The sequence below is a fragment of the Pinus tabuliformis genome, chromosome 6, assembly GCF_031772625.1.
Source record: "Pinus tabuliformis cultivar Carrire ecotype Pingquan chromosome 6, CPIR1, whole genome shotgun sequence".
NCBI classification, from domain to species: Eukaryota; Viridiplantae; Streptophyta; class Pinopsida; order Pinales; family Pinaceae; genus Pinus; species Pinus tabuliformis.
In genome coordinates this window covers 917953671-917977095 of record NC_142292.1, presented here as the reverse complement: position 1 = coordinate 917977095, position 23425 = coordinate 917953671, and positions in this window count along the sequence as shown.

Below are 23425 nucleotides of genomic sequence, written 5' to 3'. Positions count from 1 at the left end.
TGGGGACTAGTATATTTTTCAAGATTACACTGAGATAAGACTATCTGGGGTTGAAGTACCACCATATCATTTGCTAATATTTTTTCCTATGAGGATATTTTCTCTTAAATTTATAAGGCATAGTCTAAATGTTGACCAAGTTCATTTTGTTCCTGCACATAAAGGGTATATTTTTTACGTTGGAAAGACTTGTTGGGCCATACATTGTGAATAACAGACAAACACTCCTACAAGTTGAAGAAATGATGAAGGATTTTGGCTTGATCAAGGAGGGAAGTGGAAATATGACCCTTATCATGCAATTTCAAATAAAAGAGGGGAAATAATTTCTGCACCTTATATTCATGAAAGCAAGCCAGAAATTGAGAAAATGGAAAATGAAGAAACACGGTGAGGCAACAATATGCAACAAAGAGTAGATGCCCAAACCCCTGCAATGAGGGAGAAGAGCTTGACTAGAAATATACCTAATAAAATTGATGTTGAGATATAAGACTCACAATTGCAAAATAGAGAAAACGTTCAAAGAGAAGAAGAAGCAAAGGTACATGTTAAGTTAATAGAGGGACCCTCAAATCAACCAGGTTTTCAAATGTAGTTGGAAAAACTATAGTGTTCTACCTCCTCCTCTATTTCCACTGATTTGGTAGCATTCTAAATTAAAGAAACTCCCTCCACCACAAAAGTGTTACAGAGGAATATTAACAAATTGAAGAAATAATTCATAAGGTGAGAAACAACATGGCAACTCAACTAGCAGCACAAACAACTCCAACTTATCAAACGTGACTACTCTTTACTTTGGATTTAGAAAGGAACCAATTAACATTCTCTCTCATGCATCCAACTATTTAGTCTCTTCCTTCAACACCATATTTTAAAACATTACATCTATCCATAAATGTAGGTGACATCCCCTTTCGTGACAAGATTAATTTGCATGACAAGTAGGGGAAATGCTCTATAGTGACCTAAGAAAAATATTTTTGATAGTAAGTAAAGAAGAAAAGCTTTTGGATAATTTTTCAAATCAGCTTAAGCAAGAAAAGGAAAATTCTGTAGCACTGCATATTCAAAATGAGGACTATAAGAAGCTAATTGTTAATTGGGAATAAATCTAGAAAATAGGGAAACTATCAAAACCCTATTGAAAACATAGAATATTAGATGCACTCACTAAGGTTGAGAAAGAGAAGGAAGTGTTGATGAGAGAGTTAGTGAACATAAACAAATAAATTGTCATTTTGTAGGAACAAGTGTATGGCTTACAATAATAAATAAAAATCCATGTTTTGTAGTCTTGTGGTCCTAAGTGAGTGAAATGAACCCTCAGAGAAGCTTAAAATTTTTATGGAAAAACTCAAAGTTTCAGAGGATGAACTAAAGAAAATTCAGGATGACCTAACTAGATAAAGGAAATACTTGATATTAAGGAGAGGAAACTAAATAAAACAAAAGAAAACAATGATCAATTGACCACCAAGAACAAGGAACACATGATGAGATCAAGGAGTTAATTTTTTTTTTGAAAGGAAATATCTCTCTAATTGAAACTAGACAAATTGTTTGGGATGATATCATCCAGGAGGTCCGTTCTATATGGGAGTATATTGTTATGAAACCAGCTCAAGAAAAGATAGAAAAGACAGATCAACACCTTGGAATTTAGCCTCTTCGTGGGGGCAACCTCCTTTACATTACATAAATGAACAATTCTTGGATGATTCAAATGACAAAACCTCGTTTCTATATATACAAGACTAAGGAGTCACACTATAACCCAGCCGACCTAACAATATTAATATAAAGCCACAAAAATAACAATAGAGGGATTCTATGGGGCACAGTAATAACAATATGGGGATAATAAGGGCACAAAAATATTAATAAGGGATGCAACTACAATAGTAATTGGGTAATTACTAGTATTATAGGGACCCAACATGCCCCTCTCCTTCAAAAAAAGTGTTGTCCTCAACACTTGAGTAGTTCTGGATGCTTCTGTATAAAATTCTCATCCTCCCATGTGGAATCTTTAGCGGATAAGTTCTTCCACTTGATAAGATACTCTGAAATTGATCGATTTCATAGCTGTCGAGTTCTTGTTTCTGTGACTGCTTCCGGTTCCAATATAATTTTTCCTTCCTCATCAAGTTCTGGCAATATTGTTTGAACTGGGAGCTTGTCGCCTATAACCTTCTTTAAACATGAAACATGGAAAACTGGGGGCAATCGAGAAGCTGCAGGAAGCTCCAATTTGTATGCCATAGTACCAACCTTTTGCAACAACTTGTACAGACCATAATACTTTGGTGATAATTTATTATCCTTCTTAGCTTGCTTGAGGGACATTTGCTTATATGGTTGTAGCTGTAGGAATACCCAATCACCTACATCAAAACTTCTTTCGCTGCAATGTTGATCTACCTATTGTTTCATTCTATTTTGTGCCAACACGAGGTTATCCTTTAAGAGTTAGAGGACTTGTTGTTGATGTTCGATGTGATTTTCCACTGCTTGAACCTTATAATTTTCTCTTAAATATGATGTGATGGATGGTGGCTGATATCCATAAAGTGCCATAAATGGGATCACTTTTGTTGCTATATCGAAGGAAGTGTTATACCACTATTCAGCCAGAGGCAACCATTTGACCCATTGTGTCTATTTATCAGATACAAAGCAACGAAGATATCCTTCCAAACATTTGTTTACTATCTTAGTTTACCCATCAGATTGAGGATGATAAGATGAGCTATGAGCTAACTGAGTACCAAGACAAGAAAATAATTCTGTCCAAAAATTTCCAGTGAAAATGGGATCTCTGTCACTTACAATAATCTTTGGGTTTCCATGTAGCTTTTGAATTGTTTCCATAAATGCAGTAGAAACCGTATTGGTTTTAAATGGATGTGATAGTGCACAAAAGTGTGCATGCTTGGTAAGTCTGTCAACTACCACCATGATGACACTCTTTCCCTCAGACTTGGGTAAACCTGTGATAAAATCCATTGAATCCTCCTCCCAACGTTGGCTTTGAATGGATAAAGGTTGTAATAGACCCGGTGTCTTAATTGTTTCAACTCTATTTTGTTGGCAAACCAAACATTCCGCCACAAATTTTTTAATATCTGATTTAAGGCCATCCCAAAAAATTCCTTCTTAACCCTGTGGTAAGTTTTTAAAAATCCTGAGTGCCCTCCTAAAGGAGAAGTGTGCAATTCCATAAGAATCATTTGTTTTAGTTGGGAATTCTTACAGAGGTATAAGCGATCTTTGTACCATAAAGAATCATTTTTCCAGCTAAATGTATCAGATGTACTAGAATCTTGTTGTAACTTTCGAATAAGTGCCCATACTTCTTCGTCATTCTTCCATTCCTCCCTTGCTTCATTTATCCAATCTCGTTGGATAATAGAAATGGCGCACAACAATGCCTCCACTTCCTCATCCTTTCTTGAGAGTGCATCTGCCACCACATTTTTCTTCCCTTTTTTGTAGATGATTTCAAAGTCATAACCCAACATCTTTGTGACCCACTTTTGTTGCTCTTCAGAGGATAATATTTGTTCTAAAAAGTATTTAAGGCTATCATGATCCATTTTTACCTTGAAGTGTCTTCCCATTAGGTAGGGGCGCCATTTCTTAAGTGCATGGAGTATTGCCAACATTTCCTTCTCATAAATAACTTTGTGTAAAAAATTTCCCTTGATTGGATGACTTTCAAGAGCAATGGGTCTTTCATCTTGCATTAAAATAGCACCAATTCCATTTCCTGAAGCATCACATTCCACAATAAAGGTTTTTGTGAAGTCCAGTGTAGCTAAGACCGATGCTTGGCACATTGCCTCTTTAAGATGTTCGAAGGCCTTTGTTGCTTCTAGAGTCCATGAAAATGCATCTTTCTTCAATAATGTTGTTAGAGGTGCTGCTATTCTCCCATAATTCTTAACAAACTTGTGATAATACCCTGTCAACCCGAGAAATCCTCACAGATGCTTTATGGATGTGGGGATTTTCCATTCCTTAATGGCTTTAATTTTTCTAGGGTCTACCTTAACTCCTTCATGAGATACAATATGACCCAGATATTCCACCTCTTGTACTCCAAAGAAACATTTGGATCTTTTTGCATATAATTGTTTCTCCTCCAATAGTTGTAACACCCTGTCAACATGTTCAACATGATCCTTCCAAGACTTGCTGTAGATTAGTATATCATCAAAAAATACTAACACAAATTTTCTAAGGAATGGTTTGAAAATGGAATTCATCAAACCTTGAAATGTTGAAGGTGCATTGGTAAGGCCAAAAGGCATGACCAAAAATTCATAATGACCCTCATGAGTTCTAAATGTTGTTTTCGGAATGTCTTCAGTCTTCATTCTGATTTGATGACATCTTGAACGAAGATCCAACTTGGTGAAGTAAATTGATCCATGCAATTCATCCAGTAATTCATCAATGACGATAATGGGAAACTTATCTTTAATAGTGAGCTTGTTGAGCTCCCTATAATCCGAACACATGTGCCATGATCCATCCTTCTTGTGCACCAATACTATTGGAGCAGAGAAAGAACTTTGACTCAGTTGAATTATACCAGCCTCTAGCATTTCTGTGACCATACATTCAATTTCACTCTTTTGGGCATAGGGATATTTGTATGGCCTGATGATTGGAGGAACACTTCCTGGAATCAAATGAATACCATGATCATGATCACGAATAGGTGGGAGACCTTTGGGAGTCTGAAATACCTTGGAATGATTGTCCAAGACTTTTTGGAGATCTGGAGAAATAGATGATTGCAATGTGGAAACATCTAGCGAACATAATTGTGCTAATTAGAGCTAATTATCTTTCCCGATTTCCCTGCAATACCCCTTAATTCAACTTCCTTTCCTTCCACGGAAAATTTCATGAAAAGTTCATGAAAATTGAAAGCTATTGTACCCAAGGGTTGTAGCCATTGTACTCCTAGTACAACATCAACACCTCCCATTAGAATGGAAAGCATTGGGCTAGTCAATACATATTCTCCCATCGATAGCTTGATATTATGGCACTTTCTAGAGCAATTTATTGTTCCTCAATTTGCAACCATCACTTGACACTCTGGCGCTGGGTATAAGAAGCAATTCAATTCTTTTGCTACCTTACAATGAATAAAATTGTGGGTACTTCCTGAATCAATCAACACTAGTACCTTTTTCTTCTTAATTTGTCCTTCTATCTTGATGGTTTGAGGAGTGGTAATTCCTGCCAATGCATTACAAGATATGGTCGGATTCATTTCTTCTTTATCTAGGCTTTGTTCCTGGAGTATATCCTCTTCTTTTGACCTTTCTTGCTCCTTTTCTTCTTCCTCTTCACAATCTATGTAGAATAATTTCTTCTCAGCACACTTATGACCTTTAGTGTATTTGCTATCACAACTGTAACAAAGCCCTTTTTCTATTTTTTCTTCCAATTGTTGTGGTGTCAACCTTATAGGTTGTGGAAGACTAGGAGCAACCACACTTCCATCTTTATAGTTGTGAGTGGTATGCTTCCAGGTTGCCATAATTTTGTTTTCCATTTTTCTTGCTAACCAGAATGCCTTCTCTAATGAATCAGGTTCCGAAAGGTGAACATCATGTTGGATATATCCTTTAAAGTCCCTATGAACACATCAATCCTATGCTCCTCTGGAATATCTTTTACCCTTATGTTCAATTTTTGGAACTCCTCAATGTGCTCCATTATTGAACCCTTTTGTTTTAGACTTATCAATTGGCTAAAAAAATTGTTGCTTTTTGTATCCTCATAATGTTCTATCAATTCTTCCATAAAAATTGCCCAAGTGATAATTTGTTTATGAGAGCAAAGCCATTGACACCATACAAACTGATTTGGTTCCAAATATAAAGTTGCAATACGTACCTTTTGCGTGTTTTGCACATTATTGAGATCGAAAAATTGCTCCATTTGTAATATCCATGTTGCGGGATCCTTGCCATCAAACTTCCTCATATCAATTTTTGTAATATGGTGGGTTTTCGATCCCACATTAGAGTCTAAGAAATCATGATTAACATTTCTTTTGTTCGCATCATGAGTTTCCTTTACTACCTTTTGACCATTGGTAAGTATTTCTTGTAGAAAATTTGTCAAATCTGTCTACAAATCTGCCATGTCTGTCTTCAAATTTGTGTTCAAATCTATCTTCAAGTTGTCCATCTTAGCTTCCATGCCATTCATCTTATCTTCCACGCCATTTATCTTAGCTTCTGTTAGCTTTTGTGACAGTGACATTTGTTGCACTTGTTCTTGTAATTTTGATATATCATGTAGCATTTCTTCCTCTTCTTCATGAGTCATGCTAGAGCTTTCAGGTTCCTTACTAGGTGTTTTCATTTTCTTTCATCGGGGCATCAGTTACCGATAATAATGCTCTACTATGCCCTTTGAATTCCTTCAAAATAAATTTTGAAACAAGCTTAAGCAAAAATTTAAGAAAATCTACAAACCTTTTTTCATTTTGTAGGAGCTTGATATTGCCTCTGATGTATCTCTGTACTTTCCGATCATCTAGTTTTGAATTTGTCGCAATATAACCCAACCGACCTAACAATATTAATATAAAGCCAGAAAAATAACAATAGAGGGATTCTATGGGGCACACTAATAACAATATGGGGACAATAGGGGCACAACAATATTAATAAGGGATGCAACTACAATAGTAATGGCGTAATTACTAGTATTATAGGGACCCAGGAGGTCCGTTCTATATGGGAGTATATTCATATAATTCGTCAACAAAAGATTATGTCAAATGGGTCTAAATTAAGCATTGATGCATGCAAAAAACTATACAGAAAGAAGTAGTGAAGGCTAAAAAGATGGTCAAATATTTAAATGGAAAATATTCAACTAAGCTAAGGGCATTAGATATCATAGACTAAGTTGGAGTAATTATGGAAATCAATAAAATGAATGAGAAAAACCTACTTCATATCCAGGCTGAGATGAGAACAAATTAAAGGAGGTTCATAAGTCATTATCTTTGTTTGATTTCAAATTTGACGAGAGGACGAGCAAGGAAATCTGGTTTCTAGGAACTATATGAAAAGGAAATAGTGGTTGTTAAAGGTAGAGTAAATACAACACATGAAAAGACTGGAATTCTAAAGGGAAGAATTGTAGTGAATTATTTACAGAGGGACTTCCAACTTCTTTGGCTGATGAAGACACTATTTGTTGCAAAACTTAATTATACAAAGCTTTCAAATTTGAAAGTTGCATTCGAGAAAATGAACCAATGTAAGCTCCCAGATGAAGCACTTTAGAGGAAGTGTGAAAGGTTGATTACTCCTATTGAATCAAAGTTCAAATGGCGGAATGAAGCACTAATCCTCAATGTCAATGTTCCACTAGTCAACAAACTTCTCAAAAATGAGAAAAAAACATTTTTTAACGTTGTAAAAGACTTTTTAGTTACATATAGTTAAGTAGTAATGGGATGTATTGACAATTACCATTGTAACTGATTTTGATGTAATATTTAAAATACATGAGAGCCACTAGAAAATGGTTCAAATTCTTGGCATTTTGAATAATTTCATAATCATTTTGGCTTCCCTGAAGATAATAATAAAAGTAACAAGGTTGATTCTAGTATGTGTTGTTTCCGTCATGTGTTTTTCATATTCATTTTCCTTCTTTGGAACACGTGTATGATCATAGTAGATTTATTTGAGCAAGTTGTAAATTTATTTTATGTATCTTTAATAGTTACAATGAATACCTGTAAGTTATATTCAAAGACATATTAATAGGCTCTCCACTGCTTCTACACTTCCATTCTTAATCTAAATCATTCATACTTTCATCTTAGAGTTTTAAATTTGGATTCTATTAAAGGGCTCAAGTTATAAACCCTAGCCTCTTATTAGTTCTCTTTTCTAGTGAAATAATTAAAGTCTTACTAATATAAGGCCAATTTGGGAATAAAGATTCATCTCCAAAATTAAGTTCTGTTACAAAAGGGAATGTATCACCTCTGGGCTCATTTTAATAAATGTTTAACAATATATTAAAAGTTTTGAAATAGTTCTGTGGATGTCCTAAGAACTAGTTCCCTTTTAGCCAGGAATTGTCTCTAGGGTGACAACACAAGGTATGGTGCAAAATGTTACCCACGAAAAGTGAGTGACCCCATAGGAGTTTTTCTTCCATCTTTATCTTCAGCCAGGAGCCAACAACCCTTGACAACCGCTAGTGTAATCGGTGTATTGTGCCACTTGATATCCGCTCCCTAAGCTAGTTGTATGTCCCCTCACCCATCTATTAAGAGCATGTGTTTGAAGGTGGGAAATCAGATCCTAAAGGTACGTTTTTAATTGTATAATCAGGTGCTTATGCTTGTTTCTCTTTGGACACTTTGGGCGTGGATTATTGGGTGACTTGGAAGAAGGAATGGTTTTGACTGTATTCTTGTTTTGTCACCCTAAATGGGGGATTTATCTTCAATCCTAGTCCCATGGGATATCCCCTAATGGATTATAGCTTTAGGAAGGGCACAGCTTGGAAAACCCCATTTTTGGTAGCGTAGTCCTCAGATGCCTCACATAGGTGAAAGTTCGTAAAGAGTAGGGGACCTTTACTAAATTGATATTGGGACATTATCCCATTGTTTTCACTTATTCTAGTAGTTGTACCTTTGGTTTTCCCTTCCTTAGGGCCCTTCTAGATTGTGTAGTAATAGGAAACATTCCATTGATATGGTGGGAAACATTTGACTGATATATTTCCCTAGGAGGATGTCATTTATCCTATCATGTTCTAACCATCTTCCAACCAATTTTACAATTAGAATGTACAACATTTTTCCTTGGCTAAATATGGAAAACAAGGGTATGTTGCCTCTACTATAAGTTGCAAGAAATGCAAATTGACATCTAAATAAAATAATATCCAACTAACTTATTGAAAGTCAACTATTGATACCTCATTATCCATCAAGATAACAAATTCGATCCACCTTTTTTTTTGCAACATGTCCTTTTCAAAGTTTGTTGGATGATGGCCATATTTGTCCTCTTGTCAAAACATGACACATGGACTACTTAAACTAATTAATATGCAATCATTTACTTTTTTCTAGGAAATAAAAAAAATATCATTTCACATATTAAATATACTTATAAAGGTAGAAATCAAGGCCTGTATACCTTTTTGGCCACCGTGATGCGTGGAACTTCATTTTGAAAGCCTAGGCTTGGAGGCCTTGTCCTGAAACATATACTATTTGAATTTAACTATGAGAAAATAAAATACGACTTTTTTTAAAGAAATTTGATATAATCTTATGAGAAAATTCAATTACTTGGGTACTCTCCTCACCGGGCTTCATTCGTTCATCCAACTTCTCATACGTTTTTACAAGTTCTTTCCATACGTTTGTACTTACATCAACTGACCTTCTTTTGAGCCTTTGCTTGGGCGAGAGTTTTTTTATCTTCTTTGTTTGATTGCATCTGAATCTCTTGCAGTTATGAGACATTTTTAGTTTAAACTTTTTTATGGAGCAACCAATGCCAAATTTAGTCTCCATGTCGTGAATTACTACTTTCTGTAAGTGCAACGCATCTTTGAGAATGGAAAATGGAGATGGGTTTTGAACTGTTGGAGGTATGATTTCTTCAACCTATTCAAAACATATTTCCTAGAATTTGTTCTACATATTTCACTTGAAACCACATCATATTTTATCCTTATATCATAGCTACCAATGCAAGATTCATAATGTCGCGTGGTGGAATAAGCGATTTGTGTCTCAAGAGTGGATTGGGCATTGGAAGAATTTGTTTCCCATTCCAAATTCTTAGTCGTTATGCTTAATTATTTCCTCTTTAATCTTCTGCTCGATCCATGAGTGGTTGGGGAATCAATTGATTCCCTTTGAGTTGGTTGACATGCTAGCAATGTTTCAATGGTTTTAGTTGATCATTTGGACCCAATATCTTGTTAACAAATTGTCGGGTTTAGATTTTTCCCTAATCTCACTTCAAGTATCATATTGTATGACATTTGGACCTTGATTTCACTTATATGATGAGCTAGGAATCACATTACAACATTAATTTAAAGGAATAATTAATATGTCTCTTCTAATATAAACTTGAACTTAATTTTGAATTCGAATTGCAACTTCACATTTTCAAATTACATCATAACAACAAAATAGAAATCAACCAAATTATATGCGATTACTAAATTAAAGGTCTATACTACACATTTCTCAAACACACAAGATTTCCTACTCTAGTATCACTTAACACAAGGGTGAAACTAAAAATCACCACTTGATGTAGAGGTGATAGTAAAAATTGTAGCCTACACAAAGGAACTTTGCATGCTCATGATTTATTAAAGAAAATGAGATCATTTTTTTACATTCATGCCACTCCACTACCTCCTTTCACATTACATTATATTTTAATTTACACATATGAGGACATAGTTCTTATATCCCCTATTATTAGTGATGATAAGCTTAAATCCCAACATAAACATACTCCCTCTTTATACTCCCTCTTTCTCTCTATCTCTCCCTTATCAATCTCTCTCCCTCTATGCCTCATTACACACACTCCCTCTCTATCTCTCCATCATCTCTCTCTATCTCTCTCTCAGTTAATCAATCCCTCATCACTCTCTCCCTCTCCCCCTCTGTCCCCGTCATCTCTCTCTCTCTCTCTCTCTCTCTCTCTCTCTCTCTCTCTCTCTCTCTCACTCACTCACTATCTCTCTTCCCCCTCATCCCTATCTCTCTCTATCCCCATATTCTCTCTCTCTCTCTATTCTTCTCTCTATATCCCCCTTCAATCTCTATCTCTTTCACCCTCCCTCTCTCTTTCTCCGCCTCTCTGTCTCACCCACCCACCCACTCTCTTTCTCTATATACCCCTCTACCTTCTCTCTCTCTCTCTTCCTTACCCCATGTCTCTCCCTTAATCTGATCCTTCCTCTTCATCCTTCCCTCTCTTCCTATTCTTGTCTCTCTGTGTTTTTATGTATCCCTTCTATATCCATCCATATCACCTTTATTAATCCCACCTCTCTCTCCTTAATCCCCCCACCCTTTCTCTCTCTTTCCCTATCCCTTACTCTATCTCACTCTCTCCATATTTCCCTCCTATTTCTCCCCCTTTTCCTATCCATTCCTTTCTCTCTCTCTAAACTCATGACTCCCCTTTTCTATCTCTCTCCCATTTTCCTTATTTCCTCCTTGTCCTCCTACTCTCTCTTTCTCTATCCCTCCAAACGTCTCTCTCTCTCTCTCCCTCCCAACGTCTCTCTCTCTCTCTCTCTCTCTCTCTCTCTCTTTCTCCCCCCCAACCTTGTATGTCTCCCTCCCATACCCCTCTTCTTCTGTCTCTCTTCTTGTACGTCCCCTTCCTAAATCCCTCTCTCTCTATCTCTCTCTCACACACTCTCTCTCCGCCTGCTATCTGTATCCCTCCAACATCCTTATCTTTCCTTCCCTCACTATCTCTCCATATCTCTCTCTCCTTATGTCACTTACAAAATTATCTCTCTCCCTCCCTATATGTATCCCTCCTACATACCTCTGTTCCCCTCCCCCTCCTACATCCCTCCCTCTCCTTCTCTCCCTCTATCTCACTCCTCTTTTCCCTGTCTCTCCCCATGTGCCCCCCCCCCTTATGTGTCCCTTCTACATCCCTATCTTTATCTCCCCCCCATCTCTCTCTCTCACTCTCCCTCCCTCTCTCTCCGCCCCTCCATATCCACCATCTCTCCATCTATGTCTCCCTTCTACATCCGTCTACCCCCCCACACTATCTCTCTCTCTCTCCATGTCTCTCTCTATCCCTCCCTCCCTCCTTTCTTATCCCCCCCCCCTCTCCTCTACCCCCTACTTCTCTCTCTTTCTTTCTCTTATTCTCCCCCCCTTACCTTTTCCTTCATGCCCCCTCTCTCTCCAACCCTCCCTCACTCACTCTCTCACCCCACTCTGTCCTTCTCTCCACGCCTCTCTATCCCCCTACCTCCATCTCTCTCTCCTTCTGTCACTCTATCCCACCTTGACTCTCCCTCCATCCACTCTCCTCTACCTCTCCCTCTGCCCCTCCTCTCTCTCTCTCTTACCCACACTCCCCCCAACCCTCTCTCTCTATCATTATTTTCCCCCTTTCTCTCTCCCTCTCCCCCTTCCTAAATCCCCCCACACTCTCTCTTCCTCCCTTTCCCTTCCCAAACACTGCTTTCTTACTTGTGATCCGTCACAAACTCTTCTCTCCTCTTGGTTTGTCAACTCCAATCGTAGCTTCGATCCCTATAATTAGAACCTACACAAACACACAACGCAAGCCAGCAATCTACAACATCTATGTAGCATTATCCAATCACTCTCTTCAATGGATTAGCATAACATTGAAATATATGAATATAAACATAACATAAAACATATAGGAAAACAATATACTCTTTGTATTAATATGAAAGGGAGAGAGTTTACAACCAAAAGTGGAAGTTGATCTTGTATAGATCCTCCCAAGTTGACTTGTCATTCCTTACCACAATGTACACCTCAAAGCCACCCTAATGCATGAGAATGATAAATCTCTTATGATCAAAGCAAAAACATAAGGGTATGATTAGTCTCAAAAATCCAACCCCTAGGTTGTTGATGACAATAAATATATAGGAGAGGATGGTAGTTTATGGATTCCTATCCATTTACCAGTCTAGTCTTGAGATCCACTCTTGATGGGAGGATGAGCTCAAGGGATAAGAGGTGAAGACTCGAAGGTAGGGAAAATAAGATTCAAAGTTATTATCCAAGGTAAATGGTTTTAACAACTCCTGGAAGCTTCTTGAAGAGGAAGCTTCAAGACTCTTTTATTTTTCCTGAATTTTTAGAATCAGCTCACCCCTAGAAAGGGACAACCTTCCCTAATCAAAGTAGGTGTAGAATTGAGCAAGCTATCGCTGAACGCAGGTCCCTAAAGGGCCAAGATACGTTGGGCCTTAAAAGATAATAAAATGAAGCACTAAAGGTCATAAACTCAGGGATTTGAGAGAGTCATGCTTAGGGATTTGTGTAGGGATGATGACAAGGTGTCCATGGATGTTGATTGATCTAGTTTGTAGGCATATTGACCAATTGTGACAAAATGGCTTATAACACTCTCTTTCTCTCCTCCTTTCCTCCTACTCCTCTTCCTCTTCTCTCTCTCTCTCTTACCCACTCCCTTCCTCTCCTTCTCTCCCTCTCTCTCCCCATCCCCTCTCCCTCTCCATCCATTGGCCCCACATGCGCCCATCTCTCCCCCTCTATATCTTCCTCCCTCCCTACCTCCCCTTCCCTCTCTATCCCTCGCCCCCTCTCCCTCTCCCTCCATTGGCCCCACATGCCCCATCTCTCCCTCTCTCTCCATCCCCTCTTTCTCCCTCCATATATATCTCTTTGATCCTCTCCCTCCCTCTCCTTCTCCTTATCCCCCTCTCTCCCTCTCTCTCCCTTCCTCTCCTTCTCTCTCTCCCTCTCCTTCTCTCTCTATCTCTCTCCCCTTCCCCCTTCTCTCCCCGCACCTCTCTCCCACGCTTGATATCTCTCTAATCCCTCTATTGGTCCCACATGTCCCCCTCTCTTCCTCTATCTCTCTGCTTTCCTCCCTTACTCTCTCTCTCTCTCCCTCACTCTCTCTCTCTCTCTCTCTCTCTATCACTCACCCCCTCTCCCCCTCCCTCCATTGGCCCCACATGTCCCCTCTCTCCCTCCCTCTCTATCTCTCCCTCTCCCTCTGCCTCCCTCTCCTTCTCCTCGTCTCCCTCTCCTTCTCTCTCTCCTGCTCCCTCCCTCTCCTCTCTCTTACTCTATATCTCTCTCTCTCCCCTTCCCCCTTCTCTCTCTCCTGCTCCCTCCCTCTCCTCTCTCTTACTCTATCTCTCTCTCTCTCCCCTTCCCCCTTCTCTCCTACCACCTCTCACCCACCTTTCCTATCTCTCTACTCCCTCTTCTTCTCTCTCCCTCTCCTCGCTCCCTCTCTCATCTCTCCCTCTCTAATTTCCTCCTCCTCTCTCTCTCTCTCCCCCTCATTCTCCCTCCCTTCCCGTCTCTCCCTCCATCCTACTCCACATCTCTATGTGTCCCTCCATCCATCCCACTTCTTCTCTCCTTATCTACCTCTTACTCCTAGTCTCTCTCTCCCTTATTCCCTCTTATGTACTCCTCTCCTCTCTTCCCCAAGACCTCTTTCTACCATGCATGCTTTTGCCCATTCGCCCTTGCCCCACCCCCTCCTCTCCTCCCCCAACTTCTCTTTCTTGCTCTCACCCAACTCTTCTTTCCCTCCCTCTCTCTTTCTTTCTCTCCCTAACACAAGCATCAAAATGTAGGTGTGTTGGTTCCACTTTGGCTAGCTCTCTCTAACCCAAGCATGACAAAAGAAGTTTGTTCATCCCTCTCTCTCTTCCCTAGTAAAAACTAAAAAAACATTGATCTAAAACTCCATGCTAAATTATTTATATAAATATTGAAAATAAAAACAAGTTATATATATATATATATATATATATATATATATATATATATATATATAGATATCATGACTAACTACTTAATTTAACATGATATAATAAATAATTTTAACTTAATTTTTCCTCAAATATATTTAAATAATATAAATATGATTTCTAACCCAATAAAAAAAATATAATAAAATATAATAGAAAATAACTTTTACAAGAAGTTAATGTTGAAAATACAACAAGATGATGGAGCTTTGTGAAAAGAAGTCGCCTTCACTAAGTGGGCCGGCAGGCTATTTTTGGAGCAATGTCTATTTTTAGACTATGTCTATTTTTAGACATATGGATCATGGTCTATGAGTTGTAGGATGCTATTAATGGATGATTGGTCATGTTGATAAAAATAGATGGACCTCTATTTTTAGACATATGGGCGGAGTCTATTTTTAGACTGCGAGTCAAAAAATAGAACAGTCGAATATTATTAGCTCTTAATAATATTTGGACTATAAACATTATCTTATCCTTTTGCAACACTTCAGTTCGAGCTACGGATGTGGCACATGCAACTGCCAGAAGGAAATGCGCTTTTCCTATGGGTTAGTTGAGCTATTGCATGATGGACTTTAGTTAAAACTCAAGTGATTGAGTTTGGTGGAGTTGATTGAGGAGTTGATGGAGTTGTGTTCAGTTTAACTTAGTTGAACTAGTTGTATTTAGTCTAACTGCCAAATACACTAGTGATGAGTGATGTGAATTAATTATTAATTAATTCACTAATTATTAACTCATAAATCAACTAAATAATACATCAGTTAACTCAGTGCATGGACAGTTTAGTGGAGACAAGTGTTAGAGGTGGGTGAAAGGGTAAGACTATTATCAGTTGTGACTATAGCTGTGCATGAGATTTGCACAATCATTGATTGAGATTGCCAATGAGGATTGTGCAGTACGAGCCAAGGGAATTCAAACTTGGATCTGATCTATTCTCAACTTGGATTGCGCAGTAGAGACAGACAAACAGTGGAGGAGATTTGAACCCGTGACTTGTTTAGATCTGAGCTAGTTTTGTGTGTAGCATGTGGAGATAGTACTGAGTACTTGTGATGAGTATTGTACTATGTATTGTTACATGTTCTCTATCATTATAATATACAGATAGTTGGGGGTTTTCAGCTGTATGCTTTCCCCATTACATACTATGTTGATATCTGTGATTGATGTTTCAATGTGCACATGCTATTTTTTTTAATTCCCCAAATTGATGATCAATGGTAGAGGAGGTTATGTATTATGCATGCATTCCGCAAATAGTGTATAATCAGGATAATCTCTGTGAATAAGTGTTATATTATTCAAATTTCTACAGTTAAACTAATCCTAGTTTTGTAGTAATTATAATAATAATAATAAATGTTTAAAATAATAAATCTATTCTACTTTTTGCTAAAATAATAATAATAATAAATCTTTAAACTAATAAACCCTAACTAAGCTCTCAAGAATTTCCTTTTTTTAACCATGCTAGATAATTAAAATCAATTTAATAAATAACAAGAAGCTAAGAATGAGCACAATGGGTATACAGATAATTAAGATCAATTTAGTATATAACAAGAAGCTAATGTATATATACTGGATAATTAAAATCAATTTAGTATATAACAAGAAGCTAACGTATATATACTGGATAATGAAGATCAATTTAGTATATAACAAGAAGCTAATGTATATATACTGGATATTTAAGATCAGTTTAGAAGCTAATGTCTATATACTGGATATTTAAGATCAGTTTAGAAGCTAATGTATATATACTGGATATTTAAGATCAGTTTAGAAGCTAATGTATATATATTGGATATTTAAGATCAGTTTAGAAGCTAATGTATATATACTGGATATTTAAGATCAGTTTAGTATATAACCAGAAGCTAAGAATGAGCACAATGTACAATAATACACTGTCTGCTTGAAACACGATGGGTGGGGTGCGTATCATAAGATCAATGCAAGAAAGAAGAAGTTTCTAAAAGGGTCTATGGAATTAACAATTTGTTCCATAAATGTCCCGAAACTTACTTGCATATACTAACTTCCCTAAGACTCGTTAACTTTCTTAAGACTTATGAGACTATGGGGCATAATTTTCATTAATTTCATTTTGGGAAATGGCAATATAATTTATGATCTAATTTCATATAAATCTCTGAAAGGAAATTGAAGCCCAAATAATTTGTGATAAATGTAAATAGTTATTTCATGTGTATTGTGAGCCTGAGACTCCTTACTTGATATTCAATGATATATAACCGTCGAAAACAGAGAGACTGTGGAATAAAATAGAATTATAAGATCTATAAAAGATAGTGTGGCACCCAAAATAGAATTGTCAAAGGAGAAACTTAAACTATGGAAATTATGGAGATATTGTTGTCAACGAAGGAGGCAATTGAAGTGAAGACTGATAGAGAGGGTTTTGCATTTTGTTAACATGTATAATGTACTCTAAGTCCCATGGGAGAAATGTCTCGAGAAAAAAATGGGAAAAAGAAAACCAACAAAAAGTCAGTAACGCCCAAGCTTGGAGGGCGGATGGTGTTGGGTAACCAAAATAGTGAAAGACACTAATAAGCTTTTACAACGAGTACTTTGCTGCTGGTTCGTTATGTGGGCAGGGTTTTTTTCCAAAATTTTATAGGTGGTTTGCGGCAGGTTTTTCTTATCTCTCATGGTTTCTTTTAGGCCTGTTGTAAGGTTCAATGTCTATCTTTGTTTTTTTTTTTTTCTCTGGTTTTGATATCATCTAAGTATGCTTGCTGTCATGCTCTATAGGGCTGCTCTGTTTTGTTTTTTTGGATGGATTTTGGTTTTCAAGGCTCATTCTTGAGCAACACTGATGCACTGTATCTGATCCAAATAGATATAAAACCCTTTATCATTCTTAATGAAAAATAGTTTTATTTTTTTCCTAAAAAGAAAAAAAGATTTTACAACTAGTGGAAAAACGAACATAAACAAAAATATGTATTAGGCTTTGTAATTTTTGGGAGATTTTGTAATGGGTTTAAGTGCAAATTTCCACCCAATTTGAAACCTAACAAGGCAAAACAATCAAACAGTTAGAAAACAGTTTTGTCATCTATTAGACCACTGAGGCATTTCAGGACAAACAGATAGATATCTGTGAGACCATTATAAAGGCTTGGTGGCATTTCAGGACAAACAGATAGATATCTGTGAGACCATTATAAAAATAGACAGAAACCTGTTTTGTAATATTTTGGCACTACTAGGATTTCTAATGGGTTTAAAGACCAAGTGCAAATTGATGAAAAGTTTTCACAAAAATTTGTTGGATTCACCCTCAGACTAATTAAAATGTTCTCAGTTACTATATATGGGGCAACTTATCCAATTGTACATGTGCATATCGAACAGGAATAGCATGTTAAACTAATTAAAATGTTCTCTGTTACTATATATGGGGCAACTTATCCAATTGTACATGTGCATATCAAACAGGAATTTAAAACATTTGTGTGAATCTAATTATTAACAACATCTAGGAATTTAAAACATTTGTGTGAATCTAATTATTAACGACATCTATATGAATTGCGGGACCTTCTCCAAAAGTGTTAGAGAATGCCTTATCGAATTAAAGAAACTCAATAGAACAAACTGCCTAATTCCCTGAACCCACACTTGCAGAGCAAAGTTTAAAGTACACCTCCAAAAAAGACTTTCTTCAATGATAATAAGATAATCAGAAAGGGTTTTCATACCTCTAGTCTTAGTCTTACAAAGAGGAAGATGATGCACAACTTCCTCCAAAAGTGTTAGAGAATGCCTTATCGAATTAAATAAACTCAATAGAACAAACTGCTTAATTCCCTGAACCCACACTTGCAGAGCAAAGTTTAAAGTACACCTCCAAAAAAGACTTTCTTCAATGATAATAAGATAATCAGAAAGGGTTTTCATACCTCTAGTCTTAGTCTTACAAAGAGGAAGATGCTGCACAACTTCCTGCAATAATAATGCATCGACCATCTTCCAAAAATAGCGCCAAGGATTTCCACCTTAGTTGTGATGATTAATCCACCTCCCTTTTAGAACAATCTCCCAGGATTTGCAGAGCATAATATGAATCCACCGGCGCCCAGGATTTGCAGAGCGTAATTGGAATCGACCATCATATATTTAGTTCCAGCAAATTTGCCTATCCCCGTGAATAAATAACTAGAAATCCCAACGGTGTGATTTTGAAAAAGCAAACATCCAAAACAAGAAAAGCAACCTTCCACGCTTTTGTGCTTTAAAGTAAATTTCGACGCTTTTGTCCAAAAATCAAAACTTCGAAAAAACAAACTTTCCCAAGATAAAATTTAAATTCCAATAATGTTATAATATTTATTAATTATAATAAATATTTTAAACTATTTTTTTATGTGGTAAAAAGCAATATTTTTACAATTTTATTTATAAAAAATTAATTGCATTTAATAATTCTATTATATATTTTTAATTATTATTAAAAATTCCATAAACAAAAAAACTTTCTGTAAGTACTTCACCCATATTTGAAATTTTATTAGCATGAAGAAAATATTTAAAATTTTATTAGCATGAAGAAAATCAAACTATTGGAAAAGTCACAACAACAAACTATTGGAAAAGTCACAACAACAAAAGCATGTGCTTTTCTAAAATATTTTTTTTTGCACAACTGCAAACCTAACTGTTATCAAAAGCTTTCATAAAATATGACAGCTGTATAAAGTTAAAAGGGGAAAGCAACAACAGCATGGCACACTCGATATAAGTAATGTACTCTTCACTGATCGGAGGATTTGGCGTTGTGTGAAGATGCGGAGCCGATGACCGTTAACTTGAAGAAGAATCGAAGAGAAAATCGAAAAGAAAATCGAAGAATCGAAGAGAAACCGTAGGATTTCAGAAAACCGCCTATCTGTTATCAGTATATTTATAGTAAAACTTGACCGTTATCAAAAGAGGAAAAGCCAGAAAAGCAGGGCACATAAAGTGAAAAAGCCGGATATAAGTTCTGTTCTAATTCTATTTAGCTCCTGTGAGGCGGATATAAGAGAGCGCTACCATTTTTCCGGTCTATTCTTATGTCTTTGAGTTTGTCTGTTCTCTGAGTGGGTTTGCATTTATATATGTCATTATTATTTTTGTTTCTATGTGTTCCTTTTGTGTCAAATTATGTTTGAGAGCCACAAAGCATGAAGCAGAGAATGAAAAATTCCTCAAGCAGAGGTATTTCTGTAAAATCAAATCGGTCAATGCAATCTCCATGCTACTTCTCTATGGATGGATGAGGTGAGGCAGATCTTGTTTTCATTTGATTTATTAAATCTCTAATCTCTTTCATTTTAGTATTACTAATTTACTAATTTTTTTTGGTTTTTCTGGATTATTTCAGCGTCTTTACTGCTCATATAGAATGGACAAACCACGGAGTGAGCACCACTATGGAGCAAGCAGCTTTAAGGTACCTTATAGTTACTTCTCAATACCTGCTTGATTGTGGTGTTGCTGCTTTAAATATCGATTTACTTATAAGATTCAGAACTTGTGGGTTAAAAAATGTATCCGCATCCCTAATACAAAGCTGGGCTTCACAGAATATATCGAGAATAGAAAAGATTTTCCATTTTACACTTAGTTTTCGCGTAGATTTAGGAATCGGGAAAATGAAGATGAATTACTGAAACATAAATGGTTTAATAGTTCTGATGAAAAGGTGAATTACTGAATCAGGAAAATGAAGGTGAATTACTAAAGCAGAAATAATTTAATAGTTTTGATGAAATATAATTTAAGCAAGAGTTTTTTTTCAGATTTCAGGTTGCTCTTTGTTTGAATCGATTTTAGTTTAGATGTTTGATTTATGGGTAGTGGTCGTACTCTTAAAACATTTTCAAATTTTATCTTCACAATTTTGTTTCTCTTTATTAGCCGCCAACACAGTCTTTCTCCATTCATCTTGAGGTTCCGCCTCTTCTCTATCAAAATCAAATCCTGCATGGAAGTGGATTGGGTTGGGCTTAGATGGTGAGAGTCATGGAGATACAGAACCCCACAACTCTGCCCCCACTCGCTCCTAAAAATATATGTTGCGAATCAAGCCATGATGGTTTGGTCCAAATCTGCCCACCTCTGCAAAAGCAAATTTGGTACATACGAAGTGATACATAGACGGAAATAACAACTGACTATAGATGATTCTTACACCGAATAGAGGCTAACAATTAACTTCTCTGAATTGGAATCCAGACCATATTACATTCTTTTCAATAATCTAAAAAAAAAAAATGTTTTTATCACTTTTATAAATTATTGAAAAAATTAATAAAAATAATAATTATACAAATAATTTTAATGGAATTTTGGAAAATACGTTTCGCGCTGGTAAAAAGAACATTGAAAAATACATATAATAATCAAAAGATGTTATAAAAAAATAAACTATAGTAATTTTTTCACCCAAGTAAAATAAAACATAAAATCCTATGATCTGAGTATAATTGGCCTTGTTCGTCTAATTTTATATATATATATATATATATTATTTTCTTCTCTTATCTAAAAATATTTAAAATATCAATTTTTTTAAATTTATAGAATTTTTAATAATTTAATTTCTTGTTAATATATATATATATATATATTGTTTAAGATTTTCATATATATTTATCTATATGTTGTGTATTTTTTTTTCAAATATTAGTGTAAACACTTATCGCTTGTACCAAATTATAAAACATCTCACTACTCTCCAAATAATTATTTACTAATTTTTATTTATTATTTTAATAAATGATATGACAAATTAGGTTAGTATACAGTTGATCATGAAAATTAGAGAGAGAAAGGGAGAGTGAGATAGGAGAGGGGAGGATGGAGGGACAGGAAGAGAGGGAGTGAGTAGTGTGGGAGGCAGGGGGACAACAAGGGAGCGAGTGCGGAAGATGGAGGGAGGAGAGAGATGGAGGGATAGAGGCAAAGGGGGTGGGGAAGGAGGAGGGACAAAGAGGAAGAGAGGGAGTGAGTTGTGGGGGGGATGGAGAGAGGGAGGGAGGAGAGAGACAGGGAGAGGGGGGAAAAGGGAGAGATGAGAGAGACAGAGGGAGGAAGGGGGATAGAGGAGAGGAAAAGGGAGCTAGTATTGGGGGAGGCAGAGGAGCGGGGGAGGAGGGGAGGAGTGGACACGAAGGTACAAAGAGAGGGCGAGAGAGGAGAGACGTAGGGAGGGAGGGAGAGAGAGGAGGAGAGAGATGGGGGGAGCGAGAGAGAGGAGGGAGAGAGATGGAGGGATGGAGGGAGGGGGAGATTGAGGGAGGGATGGAGGGAGCGGGAGATGGAGGGAGGGAGGTCGAGGGGGTAGGGGGAAGGTGGGCAGATAGGGACAGAGAGGGGTGGTGGAGGTGGGGAACGAGGAGGGACAAAGAGGAAGAGAGGGAGTGAGTGTTGGGGGGATGAAGAGAGGGAGGAGGAGAGAGATGGAGGGAGGTAGGCAGGGGAAGAGAGGAGAGCGAGAGAAGGACATAAAAAGGGGGAAAGGAGGTGGGAGGAAGAGGGAGGGAGAGGAAGATAGGGAGTGAGTAATGGGGGAGGGAGAAGTATAAAGGAGGGAGATCAGGTGGTGGGGGGAGAGGGACAAAGAGGGGGGGGGGAGGCGGTGAAGGAGGAGGGACAGAGAGGAAGAGAGGTAGCACGTGGTGAGCTGTATGCAGAGAGGGAGGGGGAGAGAGATGGAGGGAGGGAGGCAAGGGGAGAGAGGAGAGAGAGAGGAGGGAGGCCAGAGGGGTGCAGGGAGAGGGAGAGAGATGGGCGGTGGTGAAGGAGGAGGGATAGAGAGGAAGAGACGGAGGGGGGTGGAGAGCGACAAGAAGTGAGGGAGAGAGCACGAGAGGGGAGAGAGATGTAGGGAGGGAGAAAGGGAGAGATGGGCGGTGGCGAAGGAGGAGGGATAGAGAGGAAGAGACGGAGGGGGGTGGAGAGCGACAAGAAGGGATGGAGAGAGAAAGAGAGGGGAGAGAGATGTAGTGAGGGAGAGAGGGAGGAGGAGGGAGATGGAGGATGGGAGAGAGAGAGGAGGAGAGAGATGGAGGGAGGGATGAAGGGAGCGGAAGAGAGGGAGAGATGGAGGGAGGGAGGGAGAGGGAGAGATGGAGGGAGGGAGGGAGAAGGAGAGAAGAGGGAGGCAGAGTAGATAGGCGGTAGGTGGGGGGATGGGGAGAGAGAGGGGTGGTAGAGGTGGGGAAGGAGGAGGGACAGAGAAGAAGAGAGGGAGTTAGTGTTGGGGGGATGAAGAGAGGGAGGAGGAGAGAGATGGAGGGAGGGAGGCAGGGGGGCAAAGGAGAGTGAGAGGCAAGGGGGCAAAGGAGAGGAGGGGGAGTACAAGGGAGGGAAAGGTAGAGAGGGTGCGAGTAATGGGGAGGGAGAAGGAGAGAGGAGGGATGTCAGGTGGGTGAGGGGATAGGGAGAGAGAGGGAGGGAAGCGGTGAAGGAGGAGGGACAGAGAGGAACAGAGGGAGCGAGTGGTGGGGGGTATGTAGAGAGGGAGGCGGAGAGAGAAAGGGGGGGGAGGCGGTGAAGGAGGAGGGACAGAGAAGAAGAGAGGGAGCGCGTGGTGGGGGTATGCAGAGTGGGATGGGGAGAGAGATGGAGGGAGGGAGGCAAGGGGAGAGAGGAGAGAGAGAGGAGGGAGGCTGAGGGGGTGGAGGGAGAGGGAGAGAGGGGGGTGGTGGCACGAAGGAGGAGGGATAGAGAGGAAGAGACGAATGGGGTTGGAGGGCGATAAGAAGGGAGGGAGAGAGCACGAGAGAGTTGAGAGATGTAGGGA